Raw genomic sequence first — 23,524 nt, 5'->3', positions numbered from 1 at the left:
AGACCCTCTCAAAACTGCATACTTATTTGATTTTATTTAAGGTTTTCCCGTTAAGAACCCCAGAAATCTTAAGGTCCGGGGGGGAATCACTCTTCCCAATGGCCTATAATGTAGGTAAAACTGAATTCAAATGGCCTAACCTTGTTTAAAATAATACCAATTCCTTTCTCCCCATCAAAAGGGAAAACTTGACTTGGGATTCTGCCAGATCTTTTTCGATATATAACCTTATTAAAGTAAGGATTAAGTGAACTTGTAGAGGTATTAGGGACAACAAGCTACCTGGATCTCATAAATTTCTGGACAGAACTACTAAGCTTTTTTTAATAGCATATGATGGGCAAAGACCACGTCTAGTGGAAAAGGCACAAGGTGATGCTACTAGGTAAAGCCAAAATCAGGCTGGACATCCTCCCCATGTCGTTCAGGTTCAATTGATTCATTAAGACGTTTGGATAACACATGCTATAGGAAGTGGTGGATAAGAAAGAAGGCCAATATCAACGCAAGGAACCTCGACCAATTTATCTTTTAAATAGTTTAAGAAGGACGTTTGGGAGGGAAATGTACAAGAGGATGCTTCCGACGCAATTCCTTTGTAAGATCTTCCAACAGCTAGTCCTGGCCCCTCCGCAAAATTTCTGATAGGTTTCTATGTCGATGCTAACCCAGTTGATTTCAGAAGCAATAAGCACTTGATTGAACCTGTGCAACTGATAGTTCAAATAATAACTGGCCGGAATCCATTATGGTGGGAGATCTAGTCCTCCAAGGTGAATTTTAGGACTGCATCAGGTCCGATTATTTTCCGACAGAGAGTCCTTTATACTCCTTATTTTCAAGGTTATGTACCTTACTTCATTTCAGAAATTATTGCATGAAGGCTATTTTCTTCTATCTGATATTTGATCAATTTTTCGGCCCTGGAGTTGTCAAACATTGTCCTAGAAACTAAGCCTCGAGTAAGCCACCTATTACAGGTTTGACAATAAAAACCTTGAAAGGTGACGAAGTAATTGCCACATTTCCTGGAAAACTGATCCAAAGTTTTCCACGTGGACTTATATCAACTGCTTACTAAAAATAGTTTGACCATCACTTGAGGTTATAGACTTGAATTGGAGATTTCCCTGCCCACACTGTTTTTGGCATTATCCTTAAATTACCAGCACTTACAGTCCAACTTACATTAATGCAATTACGATAAAATATGGTACGTGCTTACTCAGAATTCCGGAAAATAGTAGATTACACACCTGAAAAGAACAAAAAAATGAGAGGATAAAATCAGTTAATTGACTACCAAGCTGGATGCGAATGAATATGAAAAAGGATAATAACTCACATGCATTATAAGGAGTATATGAAAACCATGGACATAATAGTCCATATAACAGACAGTCCATCCTACAGACGAATTATTCCCGGAGTTAATCTACATTTTTAATCTTATCTGTAGGATAATTGCTTGTGTAATGTATTGTAGCGCAAGGATAATGGAATATGTAATGAAGTAATAGGGTAAACGGTGGTCCAAAAAAGGACTCCACATCAGCCAATACAAATAAATAAATTATGTTTTTATACAAAAGATAGAAGGCATTCAATAAGGTTCTGCTACTGTTACCACTGGAGGCGGATGGGTACATGGCCGCTCCTTACTTGACTGTTGGCGCGTGGAGGGTTGAATTACAGAGCTAATGTCAGGATTAATGGAAAAGGACAGCTCGCGATCATAGAGTGAATTTAAGTTGATTATGTAAGAGGAATCAATGAGAAATGGAAGATTAATTGTTCATCAAAATGTGTTGAATAATAGAGGCAGGGACTAATGAGATAAGGTTTGCCAAGAGAGCTAAAGTGGAACTGATGGGATAAGGCTTAAGAGGAGAGTTATCAAGCAGTCATACCGTAGTTCACACTATACCAGGCAGTAAACTGACTTCTGAATATTCACAGATAGTGACTCTTCCATTTTTCAGGCGGGAATTGGGAGGTGCTGAGTGGTCATACCACCGATGAATAAACGCTGGAAATCAGGATTCACTAAATGGACCAGGACAGCTAAATATGAGCCCCGTAATCTTGAGTCCAAGGGAAAGGAAATCATTCAAATTTCTTCCCCGTATTTGCAGAAAATGGAATCAAAACAATATGGGGTTGCTCCAGGACTCGTCCCGATGTATTTATTTACGGCTACAGAACTTCAGTTGCGGTTGTCTTACACAGAAAGTTGAAGCCGGCTTGATAATGAATGATCCTCTTAAGGAAGAAAGTGCTGTGTGAAACTCTTGTGGGAGACAACTGCGAGCAGAAAATAATCATCAACTAAAAATTCATCCCCTCTCCATCTAGCCTTCTTTTCACATCCTTTCCCACAATAAATATGTACATCTTCAATTATCCTTCATTATCCTTACGAAAATTACTCCTAATTGTATTTCCCATTAATAAGTAACTTTCCTTGGGAACTTTAATTAAAGGGAGTGTAAAAACGGAACAGCCAACTGGCAGGTTCCTAATTTCAGGCCACATTGCATTCTTAATGTCTCCTGATTGTGCTAGTGAACATGATTATCAGCAACTTTCGACATAGTCATTGGAATAAAAATTATTATCAGATGTTCTGTTTCAGGTACTCCGGGACAGGTGAACATGTGGGAAATGAACAACCGCGATTACGGTCTAATAACAATAGCAATGACATTAAAATGACTGGTGCATACATACCAAGAAATGCAAAGCCACAAAACCACACATTCCGAATGTCTAGAGGTGGAAGTAGGAATAAGTGTAATTACCGACATGCGGTACATACTATATGTACTACGGAGTTCCATAGTGGGTGACTGGTCATATTTTCAGGAGCTGGTTGAGGAGTGTTGTAAATTTAGGAGAGAATAAAGTGAGAAATCAGAATATTTAGCTCAGCTATTTTTAGAGTTAGTTGAAGTCGTAAGAGTTTCAAAGAAGTTCCTTTTAAGGGGTGGGAAGTTGATGAATTAATGCTTTATCTTGGGGTTACTGACTAGGATGAGAAGCTCGTAAATTCTCAGTTCAAAGGAAAGAATCCCCGGAGCCTAATGGCATCATGGGCCACCGGGGAATGCAAATTGATTTCGAGCTCCGTAAAGGGCGCGTTGAAATTGTGTGCAATGCGGTAGGTGATGCTATTAGGGGTGGAGCAGTCCATCAGGCCTGTAGCAAGCTTTGAAAAGGTACATAAATCGAGATAGGTTCTACGTTATTTTGAAAGAGGGAGGGAAGAGGGGTTAGTAAAGCGGAGGCGGCAGGGGTAGCCCTCACGGAGAAGGCCTTTTTTAAAAAAGGAGGGAACGGGTGATTCTACGTTGCCCCTTTTATAGGGCAAAACAATCACAGTTTCTCGATGGTGACCAGGTCACGGAGCAGAACTCAAGGACATTTTTAATCAAGGAGTTAAAGAGAATTAAGGCGGGTTCGGAAAAGTCAAATTCAAAGAAGGGAGATAGTAACTTTAAATCTAATAATTTGATAGAATAATTGGCGGCTTCGAGGCGGATGTCAAACCGGAGCTTATTGTCGAAAGAGATTCCAAGGTCTTGTGTGGAGTTCTGATATGATAAGGAATATTCGTCAGGGGAGTAGGAAAGTCAGGAGCGTGCAGTACATCAAGCGACACTTGCTGACGTTTAGCCCAAACTCATTAGCAGAGCACTAGCGAACTACCGTGTCCAAGTTTTATTGTAGGAAGACACCGTCCAGGGGTGACGATATAGCGGAAAATAGCTTAAGGTCGTCGGGATAGAGCAAGCGGGGACTAGTAAAAAAGGGATAGCTCTTTGATAGAGAATAAAACTAATTGGGGATCCGGAATAGAGCCCTGTAGGACGCTAGGGGAGGAGGAAAAACAGCGAAATGTGCAGCCATCAAAAGATAAATGACAGGATCGGTTAGAAAGGTAAGAGACAAGCCATGTTAGAGGTGATATAAGAATACTGGGAGAGGTAAGTTTAGGCGAAAGTGTCTTGCAATTTACAGTGTCCAAGGTTTTAGAAAAATTATTGTAGTACGAATTTCTGAGAAGAATTTAGGCAATTGGCTACAAAGTTGGTGGAACCTAGCAAGTCGGAAAACCAGTGGCTAACATAGCTTTTCAAGATTTCGGAACAGGAGAAGATGAGCGAAATAACGAGGTGTCTATCAGCAAGAGTGCGGTCGTCACTGTTGCCGTAACTAGGGACATAATTGGCATCAAAGTTGAGTTACTTCACTAAAACAGGAGTACCGAACGGGATGATGAAAGCCGACTGGTTGTAGGTTGCATCTGGTCGTGGGAGAAAAGAAGATGAAAGGGGGGGAACAAAGACCGAGGAAAAGTAGCGGCAAAATAAACCACAAGATAGTTGGGGGTAGTTAGCAGAGGAGGCAGTGAATTTGATGAATGGTGGGGAGGGTTAGGCGGGATTGTGAGAGTTGTGAATGCGAGGTGAGAATGGTGTAAGGTTTCCACCTTTCAATGAGGCTTCAGTACTAGTCAGACATATATTTCTGAACGATCTATTAGAGATTTGACGGAGTAACGCAGAGTTTTTGACGAATTTTTTTTTACTTCAGAGGTGAACTAGACTGGGTAAGAGCGTAGAGACTTATTGGAGGAGGAGTCGAGGAAGGAGCTCTGGCAGAATTATATAAAAGATGGTGATGTTTTACTGCATGTTAATCGAGCAAGGAGAGGGTCTGATCACCAAGGCTGAGTTCGCCTCATCAACGTTAAACTTAGCAGGCTTGAGCATAGGTTGATTCAAGTCGTCACAGAGGGTGAGCGGAACCTTCTAATGCAAATTTTTCCATACGAGCTTATCTTTCTAGTAACGTCATCATAGCAATAGAAAGGAGGGAATCCCCGGTGTCCGAAGTTTTCTCGGGCAACGAGGATAGAAATTTCAATGAAAGAAATTCAATTATAAAAAGGATAAGAGGACCCGTAGAATTTTCACCCCGGATCCAGTTTCCTATATAATTTTCACCCCGATCCTGCATTTTCTCTCTACGGCCCTGCTTTGCGGAATATCTGCAGAGCAACAAAAGAAAGGAGCCGTAGTTCCAAGTACCCAGTTCATACGCCGGAAGATGTAATGATTACTTGAATTGAAGATAATCAAAACCACCATTTGAGTTGACTAGTGACAGTCATGGAGCAAACCGATCCCAAAAGCTTAATTGGAAAAAACAGCCCAAAAAAACGAACAACTCATTTTCGGTATTTAATAAATCGCTTGGTATCACCGTAGGGACGACCCAGGAAAGATAAATTTTCAACATAGACTCATCGAGATAAAAATTTGGACGCCCAGCGATTCCACTCCTCCATACGATGTCTTAAGGTAAAGTAAATTTACGCGAAAGCTAAAATTTGACCTACCATAATTTTATTAGGAATAGTAGAATTTCCACGAAACTTTCCAGATTCACGCTATTATGATCGATGTACTCAGCATAGGAAGAACTTACCATAAATTTGCAAAATATGGTAATACCCCATTATTAGATTTATTTGGGCAGATGCTTGAATGGAAACTATTTTTAGGGCAAAACGTCATCATAAGAAGAACTAATGTTTTATTGTGAAGTACGATTGTGGCAACAAAGTTCGAGGCATCCGAAAAGCCAATTGCACCAATCGGATGTTGCACCATTACAACAAGCAAATCCAAACCGCGCTCATTGTTTCCGAGTTCCGAGTTATCAAGAAGCCCGGCAAACTGTGCGAGCTAAGTTTCTCGACATTGCAAACTTTTACTGACATTTCATTACTGACTCCAGGGTAAAAGTCGAAAGGACGATCAGCGTTCGGTTGATACCCCATGTGAACGCACCCAGTAGGATACAGCGCTTCAAAATTACCTTGGAGGGAACTTGGCACTCAAATGGCACGTGTCGACTATTCACGCATCGAAATCTACTGCGAGTTCTCGATAAGTTTGCCAAGGCCCTATATGCCTAAAGAGTTCCCAAATGTTGCATCATTGCAGGAAAAAGCTCATCTGATTCAGCATGAAAGAGACATGGGCCTGCCCGGAGGGTACTATGCAATCCGAAATCCAAGATCTTCCTCAGAAATAGGACGAAGGAAACGATCGTGAAGAGTCCACAAAAGGATACCCGCCTTTATTGCGATCTTTTTAGGGGTCTATTTGGCATCCTTCCATTGCAGAAATAACACCCAAAATTATACTAGAACGCATCAAGGAACACTTTGAATTGTGAAGGTTGCATCTTTTCGCCGACACTACTTTTCTTATTATTGTTGACGCTCTCAATCCTGTCTTGCATGAAGCAGGTGAAAAGGTTCAAAATCACCTCTACTGCTGTGATAATATCTGTTTCCCCTCTTGCGGAGTCATGTACTTTACCTAAATAGCTTGGAGAAGTGGCACTGATGATAAACTCCAACAAAACCAAATGCATTGAACCTGATGTCCTTCGACGCATTAATAGCACTAGATCTCCTTTCGGTGGTTTGTCTAAAATATGAAAATGCACACAATACAACGTCAACATCAGGTTGAGACTGTTCCGTATAGTATTCTTCCTATGTTGCTAGAAGGGGGTGGCATACGTTACTGCTTTTTTTGCTTGAAAGCCTGGGTAGTTTTATCGGGGTACTCTTCGTCGGGGCAGCAGTGGCAGTAAATACTCGTAAACGTATTAATCAGAAGGCGGAAATGGTAGAAGATAGGTCGCCCGTTCAAAAAGGAAGCCAATTCCATTGTTAACTATGTCATGCAATGAGATCTACTATCCTAAAATGGGCGACAAGTGGAGCAGAACAGTAAAAAAGTCCAAACTTCTCGGGAAGCTTTGATGGGAGCATGAAAGTAAGAAAATTAATTTCAAGAAATTTGGATTCCATGGAAACTAATTCCTCCTTGAATACGTTATTCTGCTAAAAATATTTACCTGTCACCGATAGAACAGCAGCCAAATTGTATTAATCGAAGTTTAGGGAAATATTGGGATTCAGAGGATTAAGATCACTATTACAATCAGTACTGACTTTCAAGGACGCACTGGTTAAGTCAATGGCGCGACTGGTTAAGTCAATGACCCTTAACTTTCAGGAAGTGGTGGAGAAGTCTGTTTGAACTCGAAACATGCCTTCATATAGCGACTGCTGGCGAAGGTCGAAATTTGTAAAGTGTTCTAACCCTTCTTCTACCTGAGGTAATATTCTCGTTTACACAATGCAAAGCCGTACGCTAGCAGTTTTGACATTTCCAGAACAATATATAGACAGTTTGGTCAACCATCTACACCCGAAAATGCCTGTGCAGGTTTAACAACTGAATGGGGGCTTGTAACGAGGGAAACTGAGTACTCTGGCATATAGCCCCTCGTTTGGCAGTAAAGAATGATGGCAGTCCAATATGATATAGATGTGAATGTCCTGAAGTCGCACACTCGACGCCACGAGGCAACCCCAATCACACCCAGAATGGATAGATCTAGTGCCCCCAAGGAACAAAAAGGGACTCCAAGTATTAAAAAGGACAACTGAATACAACTCTATCTTAGTGAGCTTGTCTAACTCCCGAATCATCACTACTGATGATTGCCACTAAGTAGACGATTCTTTGGAATTCTCAAAAAGATTTCTGGTTGTAGGAAGGAGGAACTGTTATTCTTCGTAAACGTTAAGGACTAGCTCTAAAAATCTAAGCCGTCTCGATTCTGCTCCCCTTGCCGTTTCCATATTAGTCACGGACTTAGGAGTTTGGGGCATCAAAAGAGCGCACCACAGCATTAACTAGGTTCCTCAGAGCTGCCACTGATACATATCTACCTACTTTGCAGGTTATTCACTCCTCGTGGTAGTGGCCTAAAAAGCGCCCTGTTCGGTTGCAATTTGTATTTTGAAAAACGCATCTATGTACTTACACGCTGCTGCCTAATTGATCTATTTCGTGGTGGTAAGCTTGTGGGGACGAATACTATTCAATCAAACCCCAACCGCTAACTGAATTTGCTAAATGTCACCATCCTTTCCAAACTATCTTCATTACCTTTGTCATTTCTTAAACGCCTCTGCAAATTATTATAAGACGGGGATGGCCAATTATGATTGCGATCACTATAATCATTAGACAATGTTATAAAAGGCATAACTATTGAAATCTATGCTTCCTATTGAAATGACTATCGACATGAAGTGGTCACATCGCAAGAAAAGAGGGCCTTACACGTTTGAAAGCTTAGAAAGTGACGTTCAATCAATACGCGTTTCCGCAAAAAGAGGTAGTTGTTGAACTTCAAAGGACGACCTTTCTGTACTTAGTGACGGTAGACTTTCCTAATGACACAATGCTGAGGGAAGACCTAAAGTCAAAGCTTGAAAGTGCACTATAATTGAGATCCAATGAAATCTGGTTTCAATGTGCGCCAACAGAATCTATGCCCATGTAATCTCTATCTCGTAGTATATCTCTATCACTTGCGACTTTCAGGCATTTTCATTTCATCCAGTGTTGCATATTTCGGGAACCAGTTCTTTCCATCTTTAGTGTGAAATTCTAATGACACTTCGGTATTAAAGAAATGTTGCCAAAATAGGACATGAAAGAGCTGACATCTTGTTCGATACTCTCTCAAATTATTAAGTTTCGTTAAAAGAACTCACTCCATACGTCAACCATGAAGTTCACTTCAGTTAAATTATCTTGACTTCCATTATTTTAGGTCATTGCGCGGAATTAATGAGCTCCTGAAATGAGTTCATCGTGGCAGTCGCAGCATAGCAAATTATGGCTTCACCAACAGTGGTCAACAGGCAACAAGTCACGGTGGCCTTCTCCCTTTTCACAAATTTCTCGTCTTACTTCATCTTATCCAGAATATATTTTGAGGTATTGCAATCCATACCGGGCAATTATTTTTTGCGTAAATAATGGTTCATAGTAGGTTCCTCAAGGATCTGGTTTCTTCGAATAATAGAAATTTCGCCAATTTCCTTTATCAAAAATGAAATGTTTCGAAATTAATGTGATTGCGGTTGAGCTTAATCTGCAACCTAATCAGTACAACCAGAACGCCTCCACATTGCCTCCTAGTGTACCGTTACGGTCTTGAATGAAGTGCTCTAACACACTTCAAGGCCCTGATCCAACATGGATTGTTGCGCCAACGATTATTATTATTATTATTTTTCAGCAGTATAACGACTATAGTATCAAATTTGCTTTACCAAAAATTACTTCTCCTAATTTGATAAAATATTTGCAGAATTTCCAGACACTGTGTCGCCATAAATCAATGCATAATGAAATTGGAAACATGAATGATGCCATCTGACAGTAAATGTCAGATGTTCAATTTCACATATGACAACTATGAATTGTCAAATTGCTGTCATTCTTGCTGGGAAACCATTTATTTTCGATTATTGACCTATATAAATGGAAAACTCTTTCCCAGCATGCTGTCAGCTGTTGCAGAGGGGAAAAGCGTTTGCGTATCAAACATGCATATTGACTCTTGGTAAAGCAAGATTTTCATAACTGCCTCGAATGTTTAGGTCAACGACGTGGAAGTACCATGAACAGAGTTCAAGCTTCATTCCTAATTCCCTGAAAACAGGTGAAACAATTAATTTTTTCCTAAACCTGTCCCAGCACCTAATCCATCATCATTGCATGATGTGCCTCTTTTTTTTTCAACCCTACCATCAATGGTATCCAGACGCAAAATATATTAGTCAGGCGCCATATAACAACCCCCGCGGTTTGAGGACTGGTTAAATATCGTCCCGAAATATAGTACTAGCCCCAGCTATTAAAGTAATTGTCAAATGATTTTATGACTGAATGTCACGTATTCGTTTTCGTGGTGTAATTATCGGCCCTTGAGCTAGACGGTGCTACTGTGTACAAGGGAAGCAACATAGTCGAGAAGGGGTTGTAGGGTGAAAGCATACAAAAAAAAGCTGAAAAATAATCTCACGAAACAATGAGCAGGGTTATGTGGAGGATGGTTTCATTACATCCGTTCTTCGTGAAAGCGATGAATTTCCGCTGGTAAGGGTTGAAACAATAGAACAAACTTCATGAACTTTTATGTCTAAAACAAGTGTTCATCTCTCGCTTCATAAAAGGATCTGTGCGTACATTCGTAGACAAGATGGGCTCGAATTAACAAAGCAGATTTCTATACATTTGGAAGAGCATTCATGTATCGATTGTGGCTTTGAATGTCAAAGGAATGAGTGCCGAGATCAAAAGTACAAAAGACCAAAGTCTAGCCAGGACGCCCATCAACCTATCCTTTGCATGTTTCTTGTTGATTGCAAAAGAATACCAAACTCAGTTACAGACGAAGCAGAAACCAGACTTAAATTGACTTTTCCAAGTTTATGAACATGTTTTTGAAGTCATTTATAAACGTGTATGTTTTGTAAGCTGTTTCCATTTCCCAACGACAGGACTCTCAACGGCAGGGAGGGTTTCAAATGAACATGAAAGAGAAACTCCACAATTTCTATATACCTTGATGTTGAAAATGTGAACTCAATGAAGCATAAAAACAAAACAGAAAGAGACATCCTGCAATTCTTGGTTTCCCATAAAAAGAAAACTTGGAAATTGGAAATTTGCTTCGCCACTACTCTTCCGCAAATAAAACCAAAACGAAAAAAAAAAACCCGAAGGAAAAGCAGGAAAAACTACCAAATGAAAATTGTTTGTCACTCGTGAAAAAGTCCCGAAATGTCTACACACTTCAGTTGCCGCTCTGCTTCCTGTTGGATTTGCTTCCGTTTCCATTCATTTTTCACCCACTCTTGTTTTTCCGGACTCTTCACACTATTCCAATTCAATTTTCGAAGAAAACTTGGATTTTATTGGATACTTATATTTTCCAGTTTTCCAACAGTGTTGAGGAGCTCAATTCGCTCTCGATGCATCGTGTCCTCGTTTCAAATGTTTTTACGTTTTTCGTTTTTCGTCCTTTTTTTTTCATCAATAGTTATATAGATTCAGAGTGAAATTCACTTAGGAATCGAAAGGAAAAATGGCGTATTTGTTATTTACGTAAAATTTTCATGATTTCACTCCGTTGTTGTTTCTGTCGTATTTCCACGGAGTTTGTTGCATTATTGTTGACAGGATTTCGTGTTGTGTATGTGCTGTTTGTATTAAGTTTAAGGATTCTTTAGTTTCGGGAAAATTCGAAAGGGATAAGTGTATTTTCCGTGTCAGGATAGAGTCCTGTGAGACCGGAAGGATCGGTTTGAGAGGAAAATGCAAATTTCGAGCCAAATAGTGAATTCAGATTTTTATTTCAAAGTTGATTGGCACTGAATGTAGGGATGAGTCCCCGGCTTTGAGGGTCTACATTGTCAATTCAAGTGAAATTTTCCAGCTCCCAACTTGCTATCGGTACGTTGAAAGAGGGGCTTTCCCATATAGTTAGTCCTTCTGGTAATAAAAAGTGCGAACAAATTGCCTCAGTATCTAATTACCGTGGCAAACCACAAGCCCCGGAGAACAGGTGCAATAGCTAATGGTCTCCCTTGTAACTTGCCACATTCTGCTTCACTACTAAATCTATAAATCCAAAGATACAGTTTCAAGATACAACTCAACTTCCTCCCCTGAAGCGCTTTAATACTAACTCTATTAAAGTCCAACTATAAAACACTTCAACAGCCTCCTCAATTCACACTTTACATACGACTATCTTTCCGCCGACCGAATCTTTAGAGCCGTTGCCGATAAATCTGAAGTGTAGCCTCGAGCCTGATTCCAGATTGATTCAAATTGCACTGAATATGAATCAAAAAAGCAAGCCCACGTCCCATGCTCAGCGGGCATAAACTGAGAAAAAATCTTTGTATGATGCATTGACGTGATATCATGGCAGAATCTCATAAAGATTCACACATCACACTTTTGAAGCATCTTCAGGATATTTATGTCAATTGCTATTGAAGCATGACCCCATGAAGTGATTGAGATGAGAAATGCAAATATTGGATTCAAACTGAGAGACAAGTCAAGAAATATTATTCTAACGGATTCGATGGTTGTTTTAGATGGAGATTTTGCATTTGGTATCTGTATCAAGTTGGCAGCATCAGACGAAAGAGATTGTCAGGCTTTTTCGATTATCAGAAAGCATTAAAGAGGCTCATGTCGTCGAATACTCTTGGTGTCATGGAATGTTTGTGAGCTCTTAATGACCATAATTGGTGTGACACATCAATTTACGCACCAAATATTCTTTCCGAGTATCTGATCTGTCAGATACTTTCTCTTCAACTCGGTTATTGTAAACTAAGAATAGGGAGGCGTAAGAACCTTAGAGAGACCCGCCGCTTCTAGCTCCTTTGGTCACAAGAAAACTGGAGCCGACTCTCCCTAAAATATACTATCTTAACTTGAAGGAACCACCAATTAGAAATTACGTTGGGAGTTGCATTTTCATCAAACAGGATCGTTGACTCTTCTTGTGTAAGGACTACTGAAGCTAAAATCGCAAAGACTCCTTTAAACTCCTGTGTTTTCCTCCGAGTTTCAGACGCTAGAATAATAGTTATCCCGAAACCAGGGAAAGACAGAACAAAAGTGGAATCAAACAGGCCAACTAGTCTCCTCCCAGTCCTTTCCAAGATCCAAGATCTTCGAAAGGCTCCTGCTAGATAAGCTAATGCCAATAATAACAAACAGAATCCTTATTTCAGAACACCAATTTGGATTTGGCTACGGTATGCTGCAGCAAACACAAAAGCCCAGTTGAAGAAAGGGTTGACCTGGTATCGAACAGCAGATCGCTGGGGAGGTTCAAATTCTCCCCGTAAACTAGCTCCGCGGAGCTAGCCAAAAACTCTTCATGATGGACGGTATGTAGGCGAAGTAGACCGAAAAGCCAGATCTGCGACCACGAAGAGCCATCGTGTGCCATTATAGCGGCCTTAAGTGTCCTATGCTAGCGTTCCAGCATCACATTGGATTGCGGGTAGTACGCAGTCGTCCGAGGGCGTTTGAAGCCTAGGAGTTTACCCAACTCCGAGAACAGGATAGACTCGAACTACATTCCATGGTCAGTAATGACTTCGACTAGAACTCCAAAGCGGGGGTTCCACTGCCGACAAAGGACCTCGTCCATGATTATTCAGGCCACCGCATGAACCCATCGATAATTGTCAAGCAATACTTGATGCCATGCTAATCTCGCAAATGGCCTACTTTTTCGAGTGGGTGCTTGGTGACTTTACACTTCTGGCACCCAATGGACTATCTGGCCTACGAGTTAACGTCCTTATTCATTGAGGGCCAGAAATATTTGTTAATCACAAGCCGATTCGCTGTCTGAATGCCTGGGTGCGCTAGATCGTCTATTGCTGGGAGTACTTCCTTGTGAAAAACGGCCAGAATATATGGCCTGGATAACTTTTCAGAGGTCTCGCAGAGTATTTCGGAGGTTGAGCCGAAAAGAAGAAACTCCCGAAATTTGTATTTGGAATTGTCCCTGAGGCTCTGAAACACTGGGTCATCCTTCTGTTCCTCGACAATTGCCGAAAAATCGACAGTAGAAGGGATTTTCACCCCTGAAACGCGTGACCAAGCGTCTACATTGTCATTGCCGGACACTTGCTCGATATCCGAAGTAAACTGGCTTATGAAGTTTAAGTGCCGAAGTTGGCGAGGGGATGCTCCACCGTAGACCAGGTTAGTATCTTGTATACAAAATCAAACCAGCCCTCGAACAAAAGAGAATATGTCTAGGTATATTCCTAGACGTAGCTCAAGCGTTTGATAAAGTGTGGCACCATCGCCTGACGTACAAAATAGCCTCAAGCCTTCCTAATATGTTCCACCAGATTCTCTCTAGCTACATTGAGAACAGACGATTCAAAGTTATGTACAAAGGCAGCGCCAGTAGGCACCACCCCATAAAAGCAGGTATGCCACAGGCTACCATGTTAGGGCCGGTCCTTTATCTGTTTTACACCGGCGGTATACCAACCAGGAAACACATCGTAACCACAACTTTTGCTGACGATACAGCATTACTCTACCCACACGTCAACCCCACAATGGCCGTAAGGGAGCTCCAAGAACATGTTGACAAGGTCATGGATTGGTTCACCAGATGGAATATCCAGATCAACGAGGGTAAAACAGAACAAATTGCATTTACTCCAAAGAAGTACAAGTGATCGACGTATCAGCGAACATCTCAAATCTAAAATTTATCACAATGTCGTCCGTCCTGTCGCCCTCTATGGTTCTGAGTGTTGGCCGATTATAAAAACAATGAACGGCGTCTTGCGGTAATGGAGATGAAGATGTTCCGTTGGACTATTGGCGTGACACGTTTTGATTACATCCAAAATGAGGATATTCGCGATCGTTATGGGGTTATGGGGGGGATCGGTGCATCGTGGAAAAATTGCAAGAGAGGCGTCTTCGATGGTATGGTCACGCAACTCCGGCTAACGAGAATTCACTTACGAGATTGATTTGAACATCACATTTGAAGTCAATGGTAAACGACCAAAAGGCAGGCGGAAACAACGGTGGCTTGATACGATAATGGGGATTTAAACGCCTCGAGGTTGCATCCAGATCACGCATTTGATAGGGCCAAATGGCGAAATCGATCACAACGAGCCGACCCCGCTTGGGAACGAGACAAAGGCTGAAGAAAAAAAAGAGGAGTAAAGCAATAAAGCAAAAATGGAACTAAAATCACCGAAGAGAGAAAGCAGGTCCCCCAAGTGCGAGCTCCGGCAATCGAATCGGCCAAATCCAAAGGGAATGAAAACGGTGGATGGACGAAGGTTGTTAATAAAAAGGCGAAGAAAAAGGCAAAAGTGCGAATTCGTCCAGAAGCAATTGTGATCTCAGGGAATTGAAATTTATCCTACGCGGAGATACTGAAAAAGATCAAAGTTGACCCCGACCTAAAAGATCTAGGCGAAAATCTCAGCAAGATTCGAAGGGCCCAGAAGGATGACCTCATGTTTGAGCTGAAAAAAAAAACATCTTGGGGAAAACTGATGGCTTCCGAACTCAGGTTAAGAACTCACTTGGAGAGAATGTCACGGTACGGACCCAAAAACATGAGGCCTATATACAGTGCAAGGACCTCGATAAAGTGACATCCAAAGGAGAAATTTGCAATGCCTTGATGGAACAGTTTAAGTTGGAGGAACTTGCCGAGGAGTCCATTGTGAGTTTGCGAAAACCTATGGCAATACTCAAACGGCCACATTGCGATTACCAGTGGACGCAGCGCAGATGTTATTGGTGGCCGAGAAGGTTCGAATCGGATGGGTTGTTTGCAATCTGAAAGAGCAGATTGCTCTCTCATTTTGCAAAGGCATGCACCAGCGGCATCAATCGGTCAGATTGACGCAGAGGGTGTGGGGAGAAAGGTCATATTGCCCAAGCGTGCAATAGGGATCCAAAATGCTTATTGTGCGACGGAAGTGAGGGACGGGATTACCGGCATGTTGCCGGAAGTGCTAAATGTCCGGGATCTAGGAAGGCGCTGACTTCAATGGAAAAATGAGGTTTATTCAAATAAACCTCAATCATTGCAGGGTCGCTCAAGATTTACTCGAGCAGACTACCTACGAATCCGAGGTGGAAATTGCCATCATTAGCGAACCCTATAGAAATCGTCACGGTGACGTACGGGTTATAGATTCGACTGGTGGAGCGGCGATATGGACTTGCGATCAACAAACCATACAATGTACTGGGAGTCAAACATACAGCGGCTTTGTGTAGGCAAAAAAAAAGGGGTATATGTGTGCAGCTGTTACGCCCCACCAAGTCTGATACTGTCCGAATTCGAGGAAATGCTTGACAGTCTTGTTCTCGATGCAAGGGGTCGTAGTCAAAGTGTGATTGCTGGTGAGTTGTTGTGATTGTCCGTGAGTGGGTTAGCAGAAAGACAAATGCAAAGGACCGCAGTCAACTAGACGCTTTTGCACAGTTGGATATAATTCTGGCCAACGAAGGTTATGTAAACACCTTTCAGAAAGGGGGGTCTCCCTCAATCGTAGACCTAACTTTTGTCAGCCCTGCACTGGCACGTGGTGTATCCTGGTGCGTCAGCAAGGACCACAGCCACAGCGATCACCAGGAAATCTTCCTTGGACTATGGGTGGAATCACCGGGCAGAAGACAATAATGCCCGAAACTGAGAAAGATGTCAGGCTTTTCTGCTAAAACTTTGGATGAGAAGACCCTCATAGAGGTGTGCTTAGATCAACCTAATAAAGCAGGCGCCATTACGGAAACAGTTGTCCATGTGGCCCAATGCTTCGCCAAAGCGTGTAACGTGTCCATGCCTAGGAGATGTTCATTCCCAGTAGAAGACCAAACTACTGGTGGGATACTGAACTGGCCAGCCTTCGATCAACCTGTCACCGAGCCTGAAGAGCGACTCAGAGGGCGGTAGGCAAAATCGACCAAGGACGAAAAGAGCGCGCCTATAAGGAAGCCCGCAAAACCCTCAAGCTCGCCATCCAACGGAGCAAGAGGGAATGCTTTAAGGAACTCTGTTCGGAAGCGGACGTGAACCCGTGGGGGAGCGCCTAAAGAATCGTGATGGGGCGATTCAGAGGATGATCATCTCCCCAGGTCACGTGCCCTTCACTCTTGTTAAAAATTACCGAGGGGTTATTCCCCCAACAAGAGGAGAGTATAGACAGCGACCCCTGAATGTAACGAAAATACCGCCAGTCACCAGTGACGAGCTGCTGAAGATCTGCGCTAGCGTAAGAGATAACAAAGCTCCGGGTCTGGATGCCGTGAAATCCAGACCGGACATGTTCGATGCGTTGTTCGAAGCGTGTATGTCCGTGAGATGTTTCCTGTACAATGGAAGCGACAGAAGTTAGTGCTACTGCCTAAGGCTGGCAAACCTCCAGGTGAGGCAACCTCCTACAGACCTGTTTGTCTTTTGGACACTGTGGGAAAAATGCTAGAGCGAGTAATCTATAATAGATTACTCCCGGTTGTTGACAGCCAGGGAGGTCTCTCAGATCAACAGTATGGGTTTCGTAAAGTCAAATCAACCATTACTGCTATCAAAATGATTAATAGCTTGGCCGAAAATGCAATCCACGGAAAGGGCAGTACTTGCAAATATTGCGTGGTGGTGACCCTGGATGTGAGAAATGCATTCAATTCGGCGAATTGGAACCAAATACGGGAATCTCTGGCGAAGATTGACATTCCCACTTATCTTGCAGCTGTTGTCATAACAGCTATTTACAAGAAAGGAGGATGATGGACTCCTGGAGTACGTCGTCTCTGCGGGTGTCCCACAGTGCTCCGTACTGAACCCACTGCTGTCGAACATTATGTACAACGATATAGTTAATCTTCCCCTTTCGGAGGAATCGACGATGGTGGGCTATGCCGACGATATAGCGCTGGTTGTGGTCGCAAAGCACCTCGAAGATGCTGAGTTATACTAATGCAAAGCGATCAATGCTGTTAAGGGCTGGCTAAAGTTTTGGTTTGACACGGAAGCGGTCCTTATGACCAACTGTCGTAACAAAAATGTTGCCCGTATTCAAATTGGGAATCATATCATCACTTCTAAGCCTGACATTAAATACTTGGGAGTTATGATTGATGGAAAGCTTAGCTTTAAGCAACACGTGCCGTATGCTTATGACCAAGCAGCCACTGCAAGTGTGGCCCTGGCAAGGATGATGCCGAACGGCACGCTTCCAGGTTGCTTATAGCTAGGGTAGTGAGTTCGATCCTGCTCTATGTAGCTCCAGTTTGGGAAAGGCATTGCAGAGTTACATTTAACGCTAACAAACTGAGTTCCGTCTATAGAAGACCAGCCCTAAGGGTGTGCTCGGCATTCAAAACTGTCTGAGAGGATGCAGCATTCGTCATCTCTTGAATGATGCCCATTGACATCTTGGCAAATGAGATGACAAATATATACAATGCAAAGTCTATATCTCCTTTATCGCAGACGAAGAACGCCGAAAGGGAGAGATATCTAAATAGATGGCAAGAACGTTGGGGACGCTCGGGTTGGTTGGAGAGACGGCGAAGTATTATTCTGTTAAGGGAAAGTCGCACCGGTTCCTTGAAGAACTATTGTGCCCCTTTTACTGGTTATAGTGTACCTATTGATCATAGTATCTCGAGCAGGCCTATAACCGTTAGGAACTTTAGTATGTTCCCTATTTCGAGACCTTTCAGCTTTGCATCTGGTATTAAGTGTTCTCCCAGATGCCTCGACCTACTTTGCACAAGTGCCGGACACTGTCCCAGGACGTGTATAGAGGTTTCGTCAACCTCCTAACAAAACCTGCAGGCAGTGTCCGTAGATATCCCTAGCTTCCCTTGGTGATAGTTCAGCCGACAATGACCAGTGAGAATTCCCACTATGATTCGGAGATTCTTTTTGGTGAGGTTTAAACAATCCTTTGTGCGTATGGGTTCGTATCCCCCAATAAGCACCCTGGACTGCTCTATCCCTGGTAGGCCCACTCAGTATAGTTCCCTCAACCGTTCCTCTTTATTTCTTGGATTCATAGCCATGAAACCGTTTCCGATTCCACAGAAGGGTTCTGGCCCGTGTAAAGGCTTCCTTGCTCCCTTCTCGGCTAGTTGATCCGCTGCCTCGTTGCCTTCCAACCCAACATGGCCTGGAACCCAAAGTATCCAGACCTTGTTGGATGAGCCGAGTGTATTTAGTCTCTCCAGGCATTCTCATACCAGTTTAGAGTTCACCTAGTTGGACCTAAGTGCCTTGATCGCTGCTTGGCTATCGGTGAGAATAGCTATCTTCTGCCCCCTGTAGTTCCTTTGCAGATTAAAGGAGGCCCATTTGTCTATGGCGTATATTTCCGCCTGGAATATGCTAGTGTACCTGCCCATTGGCTCAAAGTACATTTTCCTTGGACCAATGACACCGGCACCCGCTCCCTCTGCTGTGAGGGATCCGTCAGTGTACCAAGTAATCAGTTGCTGGTTTAAGCCGTATGTCGCAGCCACGCACTCTGTTTGTCTTGTTACTTCAACGTGTTTCAAACTTCTTATCGAAGTGAAACCTCGTTGTCATGTTATCCCTTGGTATCAGTAATTCGGGATACCGCCTAGAAAGAATATCAATCTTTCTTCGATTTAGGTAGCTCCCCGCCTCACTCATACTACCGGACATCCTGAATATTGCCCTCCTTGCCTGCATCTGTATGTGCAGATGGAGAGAGGTTAATCCCAGAAGGACCTCGAGGGATGCCGTTGGGCATGTCCTCATTGCTCAACTAATACACACGCAAACCAGCCTGTGGAGCTTATGTAATTCCCTGGTTTGTGTGCTGAGTTCGGTTCTTTCTGCCCAGATTACCGCTCCGTAGGTAATCATTGGCCTTACTATTGCAGTATATATCCAAAGTAGTATATCCGGGCTGCAGCCCAATTTTTTTCTTGCTATGGATCTAAAAGTCATCCGAGCCCTCTTGGCTTTCCAACAAATGTTTCCGCCATGTGTCTTCCAGAGTAATTTTTGGTCTAGCGTAATTCTCAAATATTTGACCTCTGTTTCTCGTTTCACCTCCATATCATGTAATCTTATGGCTCTCAGGTGGCTTTGGCTGGTTTGGTGGTTTTGGCTGGGTTGATCCGCAGTCCCACCTTCCTGCACCAGGCACTAGTAACCCTTAGTCCAGTTTGGATTCTATCACTTAGGGTATCTTCATATTTGGAGAGACGGCACGGTGAGATTAATTATAATCTTACCCAGTTTCTCACGGGGCATAGAGGATATCGCCAGTACCTGTTCAGGTTTAAACTAGATACCTCATGCGATTATCCAAACTGCAATGAAGTCCCAGAGGACCCAGAGCATGTATTCTTCCATTGTCTAAGGTTTGTGGAGGAAAGGAAGAACCTAGAGGAGACTCTAGGATAGGTATTCGTACCAGAAAATCTGGTGCGAAGAATGTTAGAATGTCAGGCAGACTGGGATGCGATCAACTCCATGGTTGCGTATATCCAAAGCAAATTGCAAAAGGCGTGGTTACGTATTCCGCGTAGAGACGAAAGGGGACAAAACTAAAATGAGGTAACTCCACCCCGTGATGTAATACCGTATGGTGGTTCCACGGGGCTTGGGGGGAGTCGAGGGTGGTTTCAGTGAGTAAGAATCCCACACGCTGGCGGGTCCAGGTCAGTGTGTTTTCAAGATTTCCACCTTCCCAAAAACAAAGACAGACAGACAGACGGACAGTAAACTGATTTTGATAAAAAAGCAACAAATGCCAAGGTGACAGATTGTGAGCATTCTTTGCCAATGGTGCAAAAAGTTGGCTAACAAAGGTGGCGGTCATGGAAAAAGCTGAAGAGACTTTCTGGTCTCCTCAGCTCTGATGTGAAACAACTTAGGTGAGCACACTTTAGTCCAGTTTTAGGAACCACCCACTGACAAAAGGACCTTTGGTTGGTGATGGAATTCCTTCGAAGCGGTGAAATACATTTTAAGCCCCCCCAGAGACTATCCAGTTTTCTTCGAACTTCCTAACAGTTAACTGCATCCAATTTTCCCTCGCACTCCCTACATAATCTACTTATCTGAAAACTATGAGAACAATCTCCAAACAATAATCAACAATAAAATGCACTAGTCCACAAAATCACATACTTTGTATTGCACACTGGAGCGAATGAGCCCAATAAATTCGTAGGCGGAGAGTTCAAATTTGTCGATATGAAGACATGATGTTTACGACCAAGGAAGGGTCGGTCTCCCCATTTTTCAAATGAAATTCCAACTCGTCATAAATTTTAATTTGCCGGCAAGCAATCGTTTAATTAGTAACGATCATTAAAGAGTTCTATTGCGAAAGGGGTATGGCGGGCTCATTATCCATGACTGCTTCATTCCTTCCTCTTGGAAAATTTCAGGACGTCCTGGTCTTTCCCTGGACCCATTTGTATACATCAAATCAGCCAAAGTACACTTACATTATGATTTCGGCCAAGTCAATCCAATTATGAACGGGGATGAGTACGATGATGACGATCGCATTAAGGAATAATAAACTCAATTTTTTTATTGCTGGGAATCTGGATGTGCTCCCCCAAAAAAAAATTGGGAATATTCACTTTGGAGCTAATGGATTGACGACGAGTTGGTCGTTTATGGTGTGATTTGGTTTGTTATTTATATAGTCCCGGGTTTGCGTATGGATGTATATTTTCATAATCGTCCGAAATCAATTGGGCTTGAATTCATTTTGTTGATTTATCTGGGATTGGAAAGTATTGCACATCGAGAGCAGGATGTGAAAGATACTCATAGAGACTGCTTGGATATGAATCGGATGATGATTCAATAATTAAAACTTGCAATATCTGTAATTGGATTTTGAAGAAATGTTGGGCAATTAGTGGATATCTCTGGGAAGGACTGAACATTTTTGGAGCCCTTCCGGAGATTTAAATATGCATGAACTGAATTACCACCGATAATTGCTTTATGGCACAAATCAATCTGAATCGAAGGAAGTACAACTCACATTTTTTCACTGAAACTGAAATTTGATCCTCCATCGACCACCTTCCTGCCCCAACTACCCCAAACTTTTCATCAAGCACATACCTCTTGAAACTTCTTTTCACGTCCCTTAAAAGTGTATCTAAAAGCAACCATTAAATTCTCAGATATTCCCACCCAAAAAGGTATTATTAAATCAATTTTCCAAAATTCCACTTTCATAGAATTTCTCTAATGAAAAGTTTCGAATTGATGAACTCAACATTCTCCCTAAAAGATAGGAAGATATGAAGAGCTTCCATCAAGAGGCGGATAATTGGTAAGATAGAAAGGAATTTATATTCCAATCATGAAAATGCAAAACATCTAGACTAGTCGTGTCTTCCTGTCTGCTCCCATTTCACCTGGCAGCTCCCAATGTGTACCTTGAAACGTATACGTTACTAAATACAGGTCGTAGTCAGTTTGCTGGATAGGAAACCTGTACTTGCGTCCCGAACAGGAGAGACGTTCCAATGGAAAATTATTGAACGTGTGCATGCTCCATTGAAACGAATAATGAAAATGTTATTATTGCATAGTTTACAGTTACAATTTATATCTAATTGGTTTGATTTTGGATGGCAGGTTTTAGGTGCAATAGGAGGAAATTTGGTCCTGTCCAACGGTACGAAACGTTTAGCGCAGTAACGCTTGATTACAGCTCCATTAGGATAGCTATTGATTACATATTACAAGGTTTGCATTCAGAAGCTCCTGAATTTCATTCAGCTTGAATTCAAATTCCAATTATTTGTTAAATATTTTTTTTCAAACCTTCTAGATTGCATGCTGTAGTAAATGAACAAGGACATAATCCTTTGCCTTTGGACGATCGTGGATGAGTCTGATGGAGTCAGCACCTTTCAAGCTATTCCTGCAAGCTATAAACCAATTCTGAACCTTGCTTAATCCAATAAACAAAATGTATTTTGAAAAAACTCATCTTTCGCTCGGTCATCAAAGTTAAGCGTTGTTAGGAATGATGACTAATCAGTTGGGGGACCAAATGAATTCAACAGAAGTTTACATTTTTTCTCTGCTTTGAAGTTTATATATATACAGTACGAAAGTCCACAAACGGCCTTCCCGTCCAACCAGACCGGGTGACTGATGGCAGCATGAACGCCCCTGCATCACAAAGACGGCGTTTCAACGCAGTGCATGCGAATATCCGAAAATGCATTGCTACATCCCCGATTGTTGCAAACACTTCAACCAGTTACGCGGCTGTTCTAAGCTAGAGAGACCGGACAGGACTCTTTAGCGCTCTATGTAAATTTTGCGGGATTACGACCTGGACCACTTCGAGTTTTTGTAGGCTACATGTTGGTTTTCGTATCGTCCGCCAAGAGGCCGTAGGTCCGGATTTTCCCTTTGGTTTTCAGAAGTATTCCGTTCCAACGATACAGCTACATCGATTATGAAGCACGCCCGTTCTTCCTTGAGAAACAACTAGATCGGGTCTATTGTGATGAAGACTGTGGTCGGTGGCAATAGTACGATCCCACAGTATTTCCGATCATTTTCCAAGATTCGCAGTGAAGTGGACTTATAGTAAGGATGGATGAAGGATGTAGCGTTTAGAAATTTTTGTTGGTAGCGAAGCGTCCTGGATTGAAGTTAGGAACGCTTCACTCTCATAGAAAAGTAGACCCCTAGGCAACCATTTGTTGGAGGCTTCGATATCTTACAAAAACAAATTTTTTATATGACCTCCGTGAATCCCTGATGACGTGGCATAGTGATCCTCAATTTTGTTGGCAGCTCTATTGTGCATGTTGTTGTTTGCAAGAACTACCCTTACTCGTCTATTGACAGATTCTAAATTGGTATAACTCTACTGTATTACACCAAAAGTATATAGAAGAACGGGAATGACGAAGCTGTAGATTGCCTCGATTTTATTTTCCGCGAACAGCTCAGTTTTTAAGACAAGATCCAGACGCCGTTCAAATTTTATACC

The 23,524-nt window shown here is 42.3% G+C and overlaps 1 protein-coding gene across 4 annotated transcripts in view; it reads right to left on the bottom strand.

Annotated features, from left to right (window-relative positions):
* The window catches only part of LOC119652336 (epithelial discoidin domain-containing receptor 1), a 781,389-nt gene that overhangs the window by 592,889 nt on the left and 164,976 nt on the right, over positions 1-23,524 (bottom strand). The window contains exon 1 of one of the 4 annotated variants that reach the window (XM_038056351.1): positions 1,226-1,256. The exons of the other annotated variants lie outside the window; for them this stretch is intronic. The gene's annotated coding sequence lies outside the window, so the exon portion shown is untranslated. Of the gene's footprint in view, positions 1-1,225; positions 1,257-23,524 lie in introns of those variants that run through there. 4 annotated transcript variants of the gene reach the window in all.

The sequence above is a fragment of the Hermetia illucens genome, chromosome 3, assembly GCF_905115235.1.
Source record: "Hermetia illucens chromosome 3, iHerIll2.2.curated.20191125, whole genome shotgun sequence".
In the NCBI taxonomy this organism is placed as follows: Eukaryota; Metazoa; Arthropoda; class Insecta; order Diptera; family Stratiomyidae; genus Hermetia; species Hermetia illucens.
The sequence above is the reverse complement of the archived record's forward strand: the minus strand, read 5'-3'. Positions and strand labels throughout refer to the sequence as shown.